Source organism: Taudactylus pleione, unplaced genomic scaffold (genome assembly GCF_031769625.1).
Source record: "Taudactylus pleione unplaced genomic scaffold, aTauple2 ptg000314l, whole genome shotgun sequence".
Lineage (NCBI taxonomy): Eukaryota > Metazoa > Chordata > Amphibia > Anura > Myobatrachidae > Taudactylus > Taudactylus pleione.
This window is the reverse complement of record NW_028284715.1, coordinates 17090547-17109908: the sequence shown is the minus strand read 5'-3', so window position 1 is coordinate 17109908 and position 19362 is coordinate 17090547.

Genomic DNA, 19362 nt, shown 5'->3' with positions numbered 1-19362 from the left:
CTTCCCCGCTGCCTAAACCTAAGTCCCCTGGGGGGGTGCCTAACCCTAAGTCCCCCCCGGGGATGCCTAACCCTCCCTCCCCCTGGCCAAACTCTAACCCTCCCGGGGGGGTGCCTAACACTAAGTCCCCACTGGGTGCCCTAAACCTACACCCCCCCCCCCGCGGCTGTCTGCTGGCGTCGGGGAAATGACAGGCGTCTAGATATAGACGCCCGGCATTTCACCCTCGCCGGTATATGACAGTCGGGAAGCCGGCTGCCAGTATTAAGGCAGCTGGTTTCCCGATTGTATACCAGGCAAGGCAACACGTTAGTGATGGTCAGCCAGGTCAACTCATCTGGGTTTTGTGTAGTTGCCATGAGTGATGCCATAAACAAACTGATGACCTGTGTTCATGTGCCGGCCGTTTTGGCTGGGTAATGAACAAATAAAATAAATTATGCCTTTGCTTGGCTTGGTAAATAAACTTACCAGCGGTGCAATCCATACATCACAAGGATAAGTGTGCACCATTTCAGGATTGAAACCTGGTCTTTATTTTTCCATTTTATTAAGTACATCTACCCCTGTCTCTACACAGGGGTAGATGTACTAAGCCTTGGATAGTGATAAAGTGGAGAGAGATAAAGTACCAACCAATCAGCTCCTAAATCTCACTTTTCAAACACAGGGGGGTATTCAATTACAGGCAAAAATCGGCCGTTTTCGCCGTCGCTGGCAAACTCGGACGATATCTGCCGCGAACGGACGATTTTGCGAAAAACTGCAATTTTTCGCCTAAAAACTGGAGAAAACTTTTCTGCAGCCCAGGGCTGACGAAAAAATTAGCAAAATCCCTATTTTTGAGTAAAAATGTGGGGATTTCTTACAGAACCCTTTGGACTGGACATCCCCCCTAATGATAATTTAGCGGAAAAAAAAATCGTAAGTTGGCGAAAAACGACTGCTGAAATTTCGGTCTTTTTTTTTTCCGTGAAAAATGTGTTTAACGTATTGGGGCTGGTATATCGGAGGGCCATAAGGATGCGCCAATTGTTTTAAACATCGCACATGGCTGAAGCAGGTGGTTTTTTATAACCGCTAAAGAAACACAAAATGATCAAACATTTATTAATGCATGCACAGGCAGGCCATGTTTTCAATGTCTTTAACTGTTGCATATGTGTAAACGGGATGCAGTTATCAAACCGGCAGCCGGGATGCCGCCAGTATAAATCCCGACGCAGGAAGTCTGACACGGGACTTAATACCAACGCCTATCTTAATCCCGATGATGGAATACAGACCAATACACCAGCCCAAATGAGTTAATTCTTAGCTGTTAGCAGAGGAGGTGGGGGGCGGGGGAAGGTTAGGTTTAGGTAGCATACCGGGGTTAGCGTTAGGTTTTGGGCAGGAGATCAGGATTAGGCACTCCTGGGAGTAGGGGGTTAGGGTTAGGCATCACTGGAGGGGTTAGGATTAGGCACTAAGGGGTGGAGGGTTAGGGACGAAGGGGGGAGACTTAGTTTGAGGCACTAACGGGGAGGGTTAGGTTGCCGGGTGGGGAGGGTTAAGGTTAGGCTACAAAAAGGGAGGCTTAGGGGGAGAAGGGGGGAGGGTAAGTATACTTACCCAACCCTGTCTGGATATCGACCAATGGGATGCCGCTGTCGGTATTTTGACAGGACGCATCTTGACTTTCGGTATTACATACCCATTCTGTATAAACTTGAATCAACACTTGCTGCGGGAGACAGTAAAGTAATTTTCATTTACGAAAGACTGATGTGTAAAAATAATGGCACTTTTAAGGACTTTTCACCCGGTAGCAGGTTTCTTGATGCTTGTCCTGATGCAAGAAGATTGATACAGGTGTATCATAAAACCATCTCTTATTGTGGCGAAATGCGGCGATAACAAATGATAGTTATTGGTCTCAAACTGCGATCCCTTATAAATTGGCCTCTAATATGGAAATCCTTTATCTGTTATATCTCTTTCAAGAGTATGGAGTATTCATTGGAGACGCTACAAACTTTGAAGCAGCAGGGTGCGTCGAGCTGAAGACAGCAGCATATGTCTGAACGTGCAGAAACCACAGTTGTCTTGGCTAGATAATCCCCGCTGCTTCAAGGTTTGTAGGCTCTTCCAGCCAATTGTAAAAAAGAAATAGCGGAACTCCCACTTAAAGCTCTTCCTCCATATACCAGACCAGATACTGGTTTTAGTAAAACCTCACACTTTAAGTAAAGCAAATCCCTCTAGATTAGAGTAAATCCAAACTATGCAGAGTTGTTAATGAAAACTCCCGTTGATCTTAATGTGTGTTTCTGGGCTTTGTGCCATCTTACAATGACTATAACCTCCTTTGTGGCACTTTAGTAAGGACAAGACCAACTTCTGTAATGGATGTTACCATTGGCTTTCATGACGATTAGTTTGTAGTCTCTCTGCTGTATATGCTGTGAACATGATTTCAGCTCCTTAAGGTGCCATTACATTTGCTAGGATAAAGATCTGTACATTATAAATGTTGTGTAAAAAAAATAAATTCATAACAAAAATAAAGGTGAAATATGCTTGAAAATCATCATAATTTAGTGTCACATTTGCTGAAAATATTATTCAGCACTGATTCATAAAGTTTACATGCCAAATATTGTGTAATGTGCCAAAATCATATCAAAGCCATACTGCATGTTTCCAGAACTATATGGTGTTAATTGCAAAAGAAAAGCCACCTTTATATCAGCTGCGTAATAAGTCATGCTGGATAAAAGTGATTTATCATCTATCTGAAATAATTAAGGGAAACTCCCTTTACAGAGGACAAAATTCAGTTGTATTAATCGTAGATAGCTTGTGGTTTATGCCACAAATAGTAAAGTTCATATTTAAAAGTTATTGCAAATGCCTTCTTCAGCTATTTTAATGAGGAAATGCAATTAAACATACATAAGGAAAGTTGCACACAACTAAATATGACTGAATGTTGCACATTGTTAACCAAAGCATTATTTAAAAAATATATATATTTAGCATCTATTGTAATGCCCCTCCCCTTTATCCAGTTACTATCAGCGGCATTTTAGCATATATTGTATTTTTTACATTTATTTACTTTTATGACTACAGCAGCAAAACAATGTGGTAACAACTATATAATGTACAAATTACAATAGACAAAGCAGCAAAATTTGTTAAACGAATATGAAAATAGACAGGTAGTATATTAACAGATGCATAAGCTCAGACAAGAAAAGGTGTGAATTGGTGGACATTTGGGCTAACAATCCTGGGACCCAGATTTGGGGGAAAGGGGGATAATGTGAACATCCCCCTCAGCAGCTGCCTGACCATACGTCTGCTGCAGCGCTGCTGAGTGAGGGGGACAGGACCCCTCAGCAGCTGACTCGGCCCTCCGCCAGGCCACTCCAACAAGCCCAGGTTCTAGGCAAGTGGTACCCGCTCCTCCCTGGTCACCCCTGTCTGTCTACCTCGCCTTAGATTGTAAGCTCTCTCGTGCAGGGCCCTCTTCCCTGTGTTTTTCCTCCCTCACAAATACAATCATCTCCACCCCACTGCCAATAATGGCACAGATACTTTGGGTTCAACAGCTGGACCCACCCGAACTTCCAGATCCGAGGCGAGAACCGAGCTAGGCTCGGGTTTTCCCGCGTGACTCGGATCTCAAAACATCATCCAGGTGCAGTGGCTGCCTTGTCCATCCAGGGGCTGCTGTGTCAATCAAAGGGCTGCTGTGTCCATCCAAGGGCAGGGGCTTCTGTGTCCATCCAGGGTCTACTGTGTCCATCCAGGGGTTGCTGTGTCCATCCAGGGGCAGTGGCTGCTGTGTCCATCCAGGGGCAGCTGTGTTCAACCAGGAGTGCTCTGTCCCAGTGTATTAAAAAATAAAAGCTAATAATATAATTAATAAAAAAATAAGATATATGTTTTTGTGCTTTACCCCAGTGTACTATATTATTATTTTTTTACTGTGACACTGCCAGTCAGACCGCAGTGTAATATTCATACATAAAAAAGGGATTTGCCCTCCAGCACACTGCAGCAATATCAACAAAAATACTTGAATCCTACATAATAATAGAAATTCAGAGGTATTAGTTACATACATTTTCAAATATATGAATAAGCGCCAGGTCAACATCAAGGCTCCTCTATACTGGCGTCCCTAACATTATGGGGTTCACGTCCGCAGGCGCAGGGACCCCCAAAAGAATCTAGCCAAGGACAATCCCCAGGGCATCACATGAAAAAGGGAAAAAAGGTGATAGTGAAGTGTAAATTGTAGATGTGTAAAGATAAATCAATAAGTGTTAATATAATGAGTAAGAGAAAAAATTATATAAATAATAGACAAATATAAAAGTGATTCCGGTCTGTATGGTCCGGTGCTGGTTTTAAATATAGGGGGACCCCTACGCAATGTTTTCCCCCCTATATTTAAAACCAGGACTGGCCCTGCAGCCTGGTGCTGGTACCTAAATTACGGTGGAACCCTACTCATTTTGTGCCCCGTAATTTATTATACCAGGACAGGGTGACAAGTCCGGAGCTGGTTAGGCTTTTGGGGGCGGACCCTACATAATTTATTTTAAAGAATGTAACCCGTTTTTTACAGGTCTAACACACAAGCAGCTTCCACATCTCACTGATATGTGTAAGCTCGGGAGAGATTTGCAGAGAGAAAACACTGCAATCTCGGGTGAGTAATCTCCTGCAAAATGAGATACTCGGGAGAGATATCATGTGCTGCTTCACCATCGGCCAACTCGATTTGCCTCAAATCACCTGTTGGTAAATTTGAGAGATAAAAAGTGATGAAATCACCCATGTTTTGGTGAGTTCCAGCGAGATCTCTTTGAAAATCGGGACCATCTTGAATCTTAGTAAATTTACCCCTAAGTCTTTTGCACATTTTTCTTCTTTTGTTGGCACTGTTTCTGCTAATGTACTTTGTAAGGCTCTGCAGATCCCTTGTGGGGATAAAGGATAATAATAACACTCCTGTACAGTGGCAGTTTGTGCTTCAGGTCATTCAGAATTTTGCTTTCAGTGTTTTTCTGTTTTGTTTAGGGACAACTTTTTGTTTAGATTCGGGCCCATACCCTGTTTGTTTGCTCCTTGGAGTTTTTGACTATCTCAGCCTAATTATTTGTAAAGGTCACACGGGACTAGATGCAAATACATGTCTGAAAAATCCTGAATTTCCAAAAGACTTATGTTTAGTGGCTTTTTTTAATGCAGTATTTATGCAATGCTTATTAGACAAAATAGGATTATATTTGGATGGAATTTTATGTACTATACCTAGGTATGTTGTGCTTTGATTTAAAAATGGCAAACCATAAATGGAGTCATCTTTACCCATTGACTTTTAGGTGTTGACAATGCCAGTGTCTAATTATATATTTTGTGAATCCTCTAATCTATTATTTTTTTTCATAACATTTATTTATACAAATGTGTCTACATACATCTATCCTCCGTGGGCTACAAGTTGTGTTACACATAACGTGTGAGCGTGGTGCGACTTGGCAGTGCAGATCGTCGGACTAATAAGAAGCTTCTGCTGTTTAAAATGATATGCGGCATGCCTATTTTCTGTGTGCGACTGCGGCTGTATCTGCATGCGGAATGCTACGTTTCAGTGTCAGCGGCTGTGACACTGTAAAGTAGCTCTTTGCATGCAGATACACCCGCAGTCGCCCACAGAATATAGGTATGCCGCATAACTTTTTAATCAGCAGAAGCTGTTTGTGCACCCTATCCGCATCGCTTTTAATTGAAGGTAAAAAGTCACACAAAAAGTTGCTCAGCGATACAGAGTCACGCCACAGCATGGCACGACTAGAAGGGCTGTTTAATGAAATGTATGCAGGGGCGCCGAGAGGGGGGGGAGCAGGACTTATTACACAGGCCCGGGCTGCTGGAGGGGCCTGGCGGGGGGCCCAGGTCCGGCGCTGCTCTCCCCTCCCTTTTAAATCACAGCAGCGCAGCACATGCTGTTGTGTGCTGGGCTGCAGCAGTAGACTGCTCGCAGCTGCTGAGCAGCAGTCGCAGCTGTCTCCTATGCCTGTGGTGGTGAGTGATCACGCTGATCGCCTCCCCCTCCGCAGCTTTGTGATGGGCTGAGGGACTCACAGAGTCCCCCCTCCCTAGCAAACGGCGTTGCAAAAAACTTTAAAAAATTTTTTTTTTAAATCCTGAGGGTGTGTGACCCTGCCTCCCGCGATTAGGCCACGCCCCCTTCACCCTGGCCCGGCCAGCCTCTCTACGCCCCTGGATGTATGTGGACACATCTGTATAGTGCCATCATATTTTTTTGTGCTTTACAATTGGGAACTAATGAGTAATAAAACGAGAATGGGGAATAACAGACAGAAAAATGATTATTTTTTTACCAGTTGAATTTAGTGAATCTAAACCCTACTGAAGTGCAGAAGTTTCACCAGATACCTACAAAAAAATACCTTTCCAAAATGCCCCTATATTAACCTGTATTCTAGTTATCTCTGGAGGGTAGCTCTCAAACATAGATTTAATGTTTTTTCCCTTGTTTCTTTAATACACATTGATATTTTCTCAGCTTATTATTTTGCTTATACGAATTCCCTCCCGTGGAAAGTATTAACTTTTATGAGCTGAGTTAGCAATAGATTTTATTCACCTTCTGATTTAATTAAGTCTTCCAAAGGAGCACAACTCCTAGGGGAATCAGCATTTGTTGAAGGACAGTAATTCATTTTTATTCAGATTAATGTTTAAGGACCATTTTATTTTTTACGGTATTGTGTTAATCGGGGTACACACAGAAGAATGTACTTCCTAGTGTTCAAGGCATCCTGGAGTTTTCTTGGAGGATTTAGTTTTATGTTTCATGTATGTTTTATAGTCAAATGTACTGTATGTGCTTTTACTTTTGAAATTAGTGAAGCATTTCCTGGGGGTTTGAAGCACCAGTAAGGATCCAAGACTAACGTGCAAAACCGTAAAAGAGAAATATGGTCAAAAGACGCCAAATATGAAATTAGCTGAACTAGCACACAAATAATTTTAACTAATTCAACTTTGGCCTTACTGTTTACATATTGCTGGCAGGTTGCAATATATGGTACTGTGTATTGTGCACCACAGATTTCTCTTACAGGTTTCTCTCCACCCACTTAGACCTGGTGCTCGACTTTATGTTGTGGTCATTTACTGTTCTCCAGGTCCTGTCTTCCAGTTCTTTCATATCATTGCTGACGCTGTCTTTCTCTCCATCGACTTATTCTTGGACCTTCACTCCTATATCCCTTCTAATAAACCCACAAATGCTGCTATAGCCCAGCTTCTCTACCTCACTTCTTGTTTTGGCCTCTTCCAGTGGACCTTTTCCTCATTATTGTAAGGGTCACATCCTTTATTACTCCCCGACCTTTCTGCCTTATGACCACAACCATCTCCTTTCCATCAGCCTCTCCACACCACCTGCCCCACTCTCATTACCTATCTACACACATTAAGAATTGTTATGATGCTCTCAACTCTGAACACACTACCCTCCCATAAATGTCCTGTCATACCCCAACTTGGCTAACTCCCTGCAAAAATCTCACACTCACCTCAGCCCTTAACTCAAGTTACCCTTGCTACTGTATCTCTCAAAGCCCCTGGTGATATAGACCGGAACCATAACACTAATTCTGATTTAAAGCACTTAAAATTAATTATTTCATCTGACAGCTTTTCCCTCTCTCAATAAACAAACCTTTTTTTACATTTTTCTTTTCTCCTCAGTCTTCCAAACCCATTTACTTCTTATCCAACTTCAACATTTTCCTTTGCCCACCTTCTCAGCATCCATCAAGATATCGCTTCCAGCCATGCTCCACCTTCTCTAGACTAACCCTCCAGCCAACCTATATATTGTTCGATATGCCCTATTTTTTTTTCAATCAAGTATTTTTTTTTCAATAAAAAGAAAAACAAACAAATAGAACCAGAGAAACATAAAAAGACAAAATACTACATGCACTTACAAAGTACAGTATAAGAACAGAGGATTACATTGAACAGAAGAGTATGGAAGAAATGTGCGGGCACATGCATTACCGTAAACACAGGAAATATGAACATAAGGATACAAAAACTATTAACACAAATGATAAATAGAAACTCAGCGTGTGGGGGACCCAAAACAAATAGGGGAAAAAGGGGGGAAGGAGAATATAATAATAATTATTATTGTCATTATCATCATCATTAATAATGATAATAATAATAATAATAATAATTAATAATAATAATAATAATAATAATATTATTGATAGGGAGTCCTACAAGCAGACCTCCTAAGCCCCAATGGAGACTGAGACTACCTGTCCCAAAGTTTATGACATTTTTGAAGATTATTCCTGCTGGTATAGACATAATGCTCAAGATCTATGGAGCCATTATAAATATCCAGAGGATTCGTGGCACACAGAGATTGTGCAATAATAACCTTATTATTATAATTTATTTGTAGTCAGGCCTAGGATAAATCTATAGATAGTGGCATTGAAAAACTTAAAATCTAACCCAAATAGGCAGAGCCTTGAGTCTGCAGGTGGCAATACTAGGATAGTAGATCTTATATCAGATCAAACCTGTAGACATATGTCTTAAACCCTGGACAGTCCCAAAGCAAATGCCAAAAGGTACACCCAAGAGGCCTGCATTTAGGACAATTAGTGGAAGTACTTACCTATCTTTGGAAGAATAACGGGTACGGTAGAATCTATGCAAAATAAAATAATTTGTTGAAATCAGACACAAGGGGAGATATGCTGCAAAGATCCCTGAATTTGACCACAGTGGTCATCCTGGAGATAACCCAGATCAACCACCCATTTACTCCTAGGAGGGACAAGGGCATTCAGCAAATAAGGGCACAGTACTGTAGATATAAGAAATCACTTTTCTAGGGGGCAACCTAAGTGGGCAACCTAAGACCAGAAGAGGGCCAGTTCAAATTGGGCATGCACAGCATGGAGTAACTGTGGATATCTATAAAATACGGAGCTGGGAATACCATACTCCAACTGAAATTGTTCAAATGAATTGAAAACAATGTTTTGAAACAGGTGATCAATTTTACAGACACCATGAGACTCCCAAAAGTTCTCAGAACCCTGCAGGCCCAGCTTGGAAAAAAAAAATCACCATTAAAACAGAGAGGAACATAAGGATCCAGACCCTCTCCCCCAAATAAAATATGTGCCAAACGCCAAACTAATGAAGTTTGACACTGTAAAGGAGACTGACCCCCCCTCCAGGCATTTAGAAAGAAATACCTGTAAAAGAGATAAAGGAGACCGCATCCACTCAATAATTTAGAATCTTAACTAGCGCTAAAAGAGACTGCCCATTGCAAGGGACAGGGGAAGGCAAAGGAGGGAAGGGGGGGTAGGCAAAGAACCATCCAGATGGAAAATATTAGATTTAAACCAATTAATGAGGAGTCCCGAGAACCCACCAAAATTCTCAATAACAATAACCCTCATGAGGTGCTCAATGGATCTGCAAGCATCAGCCAGGAACAACAGCATGTCATCCGCAAGGGCTATTGTGTCAACAGAACCACCAGTCCGAAGGGCCTGGATACCAGGATATGTACAGATCAGACATGCCAAAGTCTCAAAGGCTAGTGCAAACATTGCAGGAGAGAGGGTCAGCCCTGGTGAGTGCCATGACCTAGAGTGAAAGGAAAAGTAACATAACCATTCATGGACAACCGGGCTGCCAGAGAAGAATAAAGGAGATGGACCAAAGCAATAAAATGAGGACCCAAACCAAACTTAGGGCCTGATTCAGAGATGGACGGAATTGCACAGCCGCACATAAGCAGCTGTGCGATTCTGTCCATTTAAAATTCAAATGCAGAAGGTGTCACACACCTCCTTGCTGCATTTGCGTGATCCCAATGCTGCGACCCAGGTTGCAGCCTGGGGTCACCATAGAAACAATTGTGATCATCGGTCGTGATTATTGTTGTTGTCGATGTTCCATTGGCCAGGCTGTGGGAGCTAAAGCTTCCCGCAGCCTGGCCGGATCCGGGCAGCTTGCAAGGCCAGGAAGATGGGGGCTGTTCAGGAAGACTGAACAGCCCCCGTCTCCGTGAACACTTCCAGGGAGCGACCCTGCTCAGATGCCACAAAAAACGGAATGAAGAAATACACAGGCGCTGAAGTGAACTGTTTAACTACGCAGCTGCCTGAAAAAAGAGGGTAGAGTAGAGTACAGATCTCTAAAAACTCTCTTGGCTCCTAGCTTCCTAAAACCTATAAAAGTAAAAACAGAAAAGAGTAACACCCATATCTTTTGGTTACCACCAAAACCTAACGGTTTTTACAAGTGTGGAGCAAATAAATGCCTCACATGTAACCATGTATTAAACAAGACTACTTCCATCTACACTAAAGCTGAAAATAAAATCTATAATATTAAAAGCTTCATTAATTGTAATACAAGCTATGTTGTATACATGATTACATGTGACTGTGAATACAAATATATTGATAGGACGACAAGACCACTTAAAGTAAGATTCTTAGAGCATCGCAGAAATGTTATTAAAAAATTACAGACACATAGTGTGTCCAGACATTTCTGCGATGCCCATAATGGAGATCCAAGTTGCCTTAAATTGATAGGAATTGAATATATTCCAGTAACCAAACGAGGGGGTGATAGATATAAAAATTTGTGTAGATAGGAAGTCTTCTGGATGTTTCAGATGAACTCTATATATCCAGAAGGACTAAATGAAGCAGTAGAACTGAATATGATAATTTAAAGAAATATAAACAATTACCTTTAATTACCCTTAATATGAAATGAGTGTCCAGTACTTGTTTGGGAATATGATCCCTATTGTGTATGTGTATTCTAGAGAACAAAGGATTGTTGACAAATTGATAGTGGGGTATATATACTCTTAGTATACTAAATATGTTAAGAATAATAGTTTTTAGCTTTTCTTTTCTTCTCTCTTTCTGAAAAATCGTACTCAATGTAATGTCTTCTGTGAGTTGCAATTTATATTAGATATTGATCTTTAACCTTAATAAATTCTAATAATAGGTGTATATGGTGATATGATTTATAGATATAAAGTGGAGTTTAATATCATAAGACTGAATTATTAACATTTTAAAATCAAGTGAAGAATTTCCCATATTAGATATCTTACTAAGATCTATACTGGTGTTGTTGTTTTATATATATATGGAAAAGTCTTTAGTAAAGGTCCTTGGGCATTGTCGAAAAATGATTAAAACTACAATACCCATAATTCCTATATTCCGATTGGTTTTCTTCGATCAGGTGACGAAAGTCACATGATCGGAGAATCGGAAACTAAGGTTGAACTACAATACCCATAACTCTTGATGCTCCAACCAGTGCTTACGTAATTAATCATGTGGTTAATATCACATGATTGGAGAACAGTCGGCTAATGCTTACGTAGACGCCGATGAAAAAAACCATCAGTCATGTGACTGAAGTCATGGGGTCCCTTCCTGTCCAATGAGATAGTGAGAGGAAGGGATCCCCATGACAACAGAATGATGCAAATCCTCAGACAGACCTCACTCCGGTCAAAGGTGATACTTAGTGTCACATGACCGGAGCAAGTTCCGTAGAAACTACAGGTAAGGATAATCTAATTAGTTAAAGAAATTATTACAATGTAAGATCGTATATATAAATTTGATACACGATGGAAAGTAACCTGCCTCCATATACTATTATGTATGTTTGTTTGAAATTTTTGTATTACATTGATAATTAATTACAATCATGTGAAAAAGAGCAGCTAATTAGAGGGGTATAAGAAGACCCTCCTGGATACCATTATTTCACCTTTGAAAAAGCTGTATCTCTTACCCAGCGAAACGCGTTAGGTGGTTAACCACTATCCTAAAGGCCTTTTTAATGCACAATATTAAGCCTTAACCAGTTTCCTGATACAAGTGGACCTAATACTGGCCGGTCAATACCAAGTGTATGGAATTTGAAAAACACCATGGACATCTGAGGATTCCGAGTGCCACATAAAGGACAGTATGCTATTAGGAATATCCCTCTACCTGGTGATAGGAGTCGGACTATGCACGTCAAGTGCAAGAGCTTGGATTTAATGAACACCAAGGATATCTGAGGGCTCCGAGTGCCACATACAGGACTGTATGCCAATAGGAAAATCCCTCTACTTGGTGACAGGAGTTGGTAAACATACGTTGAACCTATACGTTATACCTAGAAAAGACTGAGAGTGTAATTAACATCTATCCACATCCGGAAACAGTATAGGGACAGGCTATTCACACCTTAAATGGAATAGAGGCCAAATGTTTTTTATATGCTCTTTATTTTATTTGTTCATGATTCAATGAGATATTTTATATAATTGTAATAAATTCTTTGTAATTTTATCAACATTGTATGGGTTGATCATCTAGCGCTGCTTTTTCTGTACATGTATCCCAGATGCCACAGCCTGTCACGCAGTCGGAGGGCTGCACATGGACAATACACCTGCTGCACATGCGCAGTCTTCCAAACATCAGAGATGTGCGCTAACCATTGGGTTAGTGTACATCTCTGAATCAGGCCCTTAGCCAAGATTTCCCAGAGGTACCCCATTCAATAGAATCAAAGGCTTTGGCTTTGATTGTGATAAGAAAAAAAGACGCTGGAGGCACTGAGTGATAGATTTACCCAGCATAAGGCCAGTCTGGTCAGGTTATATTACAGTGACAAATACTAAATTAAGGTGAGTAGCTAATCTCTTGGCCAAAATTTTAATATCTATAGTAAGTAGGGAAGTAGGCCTATAGGAGTCTGGGTAAAGGGGGTCCTATTATTAGGTATGGGGATTACAAGTATTAGGGCCTCTGACATAAGTTGGGGGGGAAGGACACCCTAAGTGGGCATTATAAGTTTCACTTAAAAGAAAGAGTCGTAGATTATCTCAATTCCAGCAACTTGCAGGACCCCAAACAGCATGGATTTACTGGGGGGGGGATCATGTCAACCAAATCTTATTGACTTTTTTGACTGGGTGACTAAGGAAATAGATTTATTTATTTATTATTTATTACCAGTTATTTATATAGCGCACACATATTCCGCAGCGCTTTACAGAGAATATTTGTCCATTCACATCAGTCCCTGCACTCTATATTCCCTGCACGCACACATACACACTACGGTTAATTTGTGTTGGGAGCCAGTTAACCTACCAGTATATTTTTGGAGTGTGGGAGGAAACCGGAGCACCCGGAGGAAACCCACGCAAGCACAGGGAGAATATACAAACTCCACACATTTAGGGCTGTGGAAATAGATAAAGGGGGGGCCATAGATATAGCTTATCTAGACTTTAGTAAGGCTTTTGACACTGTTCCACATCGCAGACTTTTAAATAAACTGGAAAGCATGGGATTGGATACAAAGATAGTTGAATGGATAAGATCATGGTTGCAGGATAGGAAACAGAGAGTTGTAGTAAACGGAGTGCAGTCTCAAGAGGGAAATGTTACCAGTGGAGTGCCTCAGGGATCTGTACTTGGACCAGTGCTTTTTAATATCTTTATTTGTGTCATTGCAAATGGTATTGAAGGGAAACTATGCCTTTTTCCAGATGACACAAAGGTATGCAACAGGGTAGACACACCAGGAGGGGTAAAACAATTGATTGATGATCTAGGTAGACTAGAGGAATGGTCAAGAATGTGGCAACTACAGTTTTATGCCAAAAAATGAAAGATCATGCACTTGGGTCTCAAAAATCCAAAGACTAAATATAGTATTAATGGCACTATACTGGAAACTACTGAAGAGGAAAGGGATCTAGGAGTCACTACTTCAGGTGACTTAAAGGCAAGCAAACATTGTAACAAGAAATGAGCAAAGCAAGTCAGATGCTTGGTTGCATAGGGAGAGGAATTAGTAGCAGAAAGAAAGAAGTGATAATACCACTGTATAGGTCATTGGTATGTCTTCATCTCCAATACTGTGTTCAGTTCTGGAGGCCATATCTCCAGAAGGATATTAATAAATTAGAGACTGTGCAAAGAAGGGCAACTAAAATGGTGCAAGGTCTACACCACAAAACGTACCAGGAAAGACTAAAAGATCTTAATATGTATAGTTTGGAGCAGAGAAGGGAAAGGGGGGACATGATAGAAACGTTCACATATATATAAGGGTTTTAACAAGGTAAAGGAAGGAGACATTCTTCAAAGAAAGAGAAGCATTAGAACAAGAGGACATGTTCTGAAACTGGAGGGTGGTAGGTTCAGGGGAAATTTGAGGAAAACTGACTTCACAGAAAGGGTAGTGGATAAGTGGAATAGCCTCCCATCAAAGGTGGTAGAGGCTAAGACAGTAGAGCAATTTAAACATGCATGGGATAGACATAAGGATATCCTTCAGAAAAAGTAAGGATCAATAAGAGTTGAGGTAACAATATGTTTAAAAATGGGGCAGACTAGATGGGTCAAGTGGTTCTTATCTGCTGTCAAATGATATGTTTCTATGAGTCGAGGAACAAAGAAATGCTAAAAAAATGTATATACTTCTACTGGAACCGCATCAACCCCAGGAGCCTTAGAATGCAGAAAGGACATGGCAGCATCCAGTTCCTCCTTTGTAAAAGGGGCATTTAGATAGTCCTCAGCCTTCTCCACTAAATGAGGCAAAGAATATAGCATTCAAATAAGCACGAAGTTAGGAACAGAATAAGACACCTTAGAAGTTACAGGGAAGAAAAGTACTGCATAAAACAGCTTTGATCGCTTTTGGTAGCGGCGGCCGGTCAGCGCATGCCTTGTCACTGTATTTTTTCTGAAAAATACAGTGATAAGGCCGCGAAGGAGATTCGCAGGCACAGAGCTTTATAGCAAACTCTATCCCTGCAAGAGATTTTTATAAATCCCTGTGATATTGCCTGAATTCGCAAGTCGGTAATATCAAAATACAATCTGCATTTTATGCGGGTTGTAGTAAATAGAGCCCATAGTAACCTGAGGTATAAATTTTAACAGTATTCAATCAAAACTTAAGATATTTAATAACCTAGGGGGAAATTCAATGAAATGCGATGTTGGAAAGCGTCAGGAATGCTGGGTGTTTAGTCAAGGTAAAAGGCATTCTCCATATTAAGTGCTGGCCCTGATTCTGTTAGCGCATGAGCTAAGCCCGAAACCAACATTGTGGCATTAGTTTAGTTGGATTTCTGCTCGCACCTCAGGATAATGTGAACAGAAATCCTTAAGTCACGGGTTAACAGTGCGACCGATTGAATAGCTCTGGGAATTCATACCCGGTGCTATTCAACACCGCATTTAATTTACTTGCCCACCTAGACATAGACACCTCTAGAGCTAGAGAAAAGTAAAATCACCCACAAAAAAGGGACACTCACATGCCAAGAAAAAGGACAGCAGCTCCACACAGGCAAGTAAAATAATAGCAGAAAAAAACCCCAGCAACAAGTAGTGAAATGAACAAGCAAAATACAGTATAAGAAAAATAAAAAAACAAACCCTCTGCCCACCTTCTAATATTCCTTAAATCTAAGGTACTGTATACCTAACCCCAAAAAGCTAAATTAAACTAAGGTAAAACAAACTGAACAACAGAACATCAACAGACCAGGACAATGCAACAGTACAGAACAGGTCACAATGCTACCAATTCATCCAGAGAAGTCATCAGAAAAAGACAAAAATTTTAATGAGAAAGGCAACTAAACCTAAGCTATTACTAAAAGCAAGGCACTTGATCCCAAAACATACAAGAAATTCCCAAAAACCTGTATGGCACTTACAAAACAACACAGCATTGCATGACAACAGAAAGTGAAAGACATATTATATGATTAGTTAACTGGGAGAAACAGTTGAGGCACATAATGTCAATGGCAAAACTCACATGCCCCCCGTCCCAGATCCAAAAAAGGATTGAAGAGTCCAGCAATAAGTACATCAATGGTGGGGTCCACTCTAGCCAAGACTCAGTCTTGCCTGGGGTATTGAAAAGATGGTTAGTCCCATCTGCCACTACCTGAAGATGAACCAGAAAAAGCATGGATTAACAAAGTTGTTGATCACAAAGTTTTTGCTTAACTGGAAGAAACTGCAAACATTTGTTTAACATCAAGGGCAAAATCAGGATAAACCGACACCGAATGATTGTGCAACTTGAGAAGACCATACAACCGGACCAGGTGAAGGACAGCACCTCTAGCTTTATAGAGGAGATGTTGGGCTATGAAGGTCCTTGCTGGGACTCAAGGAGGTGGAAACCTAGAGGGAAGATGATGAGCCCATTTCTGCTAAATTATTGTACGAGCCAATTTTGAAAGAATATCTCCATGGTGGACCCATCAGCCCGGGCTGGAAGACCCACAAATCACAAATTATTCCACCGGAGCTGACCCTCCAGGTCAAATAACTCGGATCGACAGGCGGCCATCTTAGAGGATAAGGGGTCTATTTATCAAGCAGTGAAAAGCGTGGAAAAGTGGACCAGTGGGGAAGTTGCCCATAACCACCAATCAGCTCCTACCTATTATTTTATAGACTGTACTTGATAAATGCTACTTCAAAGCTGATTGGTTGTGGTGAGATATTCAATAGCAGAGATATGGTGTTCAGCCTCCAACTCTTTCCTTCAATTTCTGGAGGTCATGGTGAATAAAAAAAATATCTACAAGTACTTGTACCTCACCAATTTTGTCGGTGACCCTTTCTCAGAAGCAGTAATGAATTGAAGGATCTGCATGACGAAGAAAGGGGGATCACCCGCAGAGTCAGGGGGTGGGGAGGAGAATGGCCACATCATTCCAATTTAAAAGTAGCTCCAGAGGCATAGCCTGACTTCCTCATATTATACAATTAAGTAATTGAAGTCACAACGCAACCACCAGGGAGATGCTGAAGACTACCATAGGCCACGAGAGAAAGGTATGTAAGCCACCGGAGCTGCGGCCGTGGGCAGAGAGTTCCAATTCAAAAACCAAAAGGCAGCATGAGATGTTCACAAATACTCCATGACCACTCACAACCAGGGGTCACCGATCTAACAGAATGAGGACATGGATGTCAGCATGAGAGCAGACAGGGTACAACCTACACCATGTTGCTTCAAGCAATGCCCCCTTCCATTATACCCTGTCATTTGACAAGACCGATGCTCTTCTGTGAGCATCCAGGCCCTCTTCCTGCCACCTTGACTCCATCTCCAATCACCTTTTCTACTCCCTCTCTACTAAAACCCAGCACCTAGATCTTGTTCCTCTCCTCTGGCATTTTCCTTAAATCTTATAAACATGTTCTTCTTCACCTAATCAAAAAACCTTCTCTCAACCTTACTTCTGTCTGCAAATACCTCGCAATTTCTCTCCTCACATTCATCTCCAAATTATTCAAATAACTGTCTCACAAGCTTCCTCTCTTCTGACTCGATCACTTGATCCACTCCAATATTGCTTTCATCTTCTCGACTCCATAGAGACTAAAGTCACCGATTTATCTACTTTCCGCAATGGAGAATTATCCTTACTCCCTCTCTTGGACCTGTCTGCCACTCTTTCCTAAGGCTCACACTCTATTAAATTGGCCTTTGTTGTACCTCCAGCTCCTCCGACCCTCCTATTCTTCTGCCCACGGAGTCCCATAAATCTCTGTTATCTGCTCTTTGCTCTTTGAACACCTCCTCCATAGTTGAATTAAACAAATACTTTGGTCTCTAGTACCACCTCTATACCGATTACCACAAAATCTACCTCTATTTCCTTACTGTCTGCTTTTTTTTGTATACGGCGGTTGCTTTCTCACATGGATGGACTGTTGTAGGCGTATAGCTAGAGGTCCGTGCTGTTCTGAGTGGTGCATAGAGAAAAGGGAAGCCTGTCATCTCTTGCACCTAGCATGGGGCTGGTGCAAATGCCGATATTGATAATAGCAGTTGCAGCTGTGGATGGAAAACAATGGACGAAGCAGCTTCCTACTTGAAGCCAAAAAGATCCTCGCATAAGCCCTACAGAAACTCGCTTTAGCATACAATAGTAAATCTGACTTCCACTGCGTCACAAAAAAAAGACCACTGTGCGTCTGACTCAGAATCAGCCCCATTGATTGTATGTTACAGTATTTAAAATATGGTAATATATTTCCTTACATGCACCCATCTCTATATTTGGATGCAACAAATGCTTTATGCTAGTAAAATAACATTTTGCATAGAAATTCTTTAAATCTTATGCATTTTTGTATAGAAAAAAAATATTCCCATGACATCTGAGCTGGTATAAGAAAATAAGGAAAAAAAACCTTTGGAAATATATAAATAAATAAATATATATATATATATATATATATATATATAATGCATGAAAAGAAAATGCTGTACTTAAACTTTTTCATCCCTGAAATGTAAAAAAAAAAATATATATATATACGCCTGTATATGTGTGTGTGTGTGTATGTATGTATGTATATATATATATATATATATATATATATATACACATATATATATATATATATATATCCTGTGCGGGGATACCTAGGAGGGCACCGGAGCATTATTTACTCAAGGTGGGAGTGCTGCCTATTGTGGATTTATATATATATATATATATATATATATATATATATATATAAATATAAAAAAACCAAGCACTTCTACATTGTTTTATTATTATTATTACTGTTTCCATTCATAAGGCACAGGACTGTACTGAGAATATTTACAGCACAGTCATACATTTGAGAGATACTGTATGTTCTTCTATTGTTATAAATTTGAAAAAAAGAGAAATTAGATTTAATACACTGGGGTTTCTTTTGTTCCATTTAAAAAAGTGTGAAATTCACAATGTTTTTGAATTTATGTTTGTTGCAGTGAAGGTAAGCAAAATGATTAATGTTCTAGGTAATTAGAAAAATATCCATGTGTGTATAAAATATATAACGAATGCCAAGAAAATTGTAAATTACACACTTATTTTCTTAACTTATTATTATTTTTATATTAAAATACTTATGTTATTTATTTAATATGAAGAAGTAGGACATCAAACCATGCGGAGCAGAGATATTCATTATAATTTCTGATGCATCGTGACTCATTGGGGGACTCACTCTCCAAATGGCTGCAAATGAGTGAAACGGTGAGTAATTCAACATGACACTTACAAACAAAATGTTCTTATGTTTTGCGTTGGAATATGTTTTATGGATGCAGCAGGCAGTCGTGTTGTAACTAACAGCTCAGTTAGAATGTGACCTGCCTTGGCAGGGCACCAAGACAGATGTA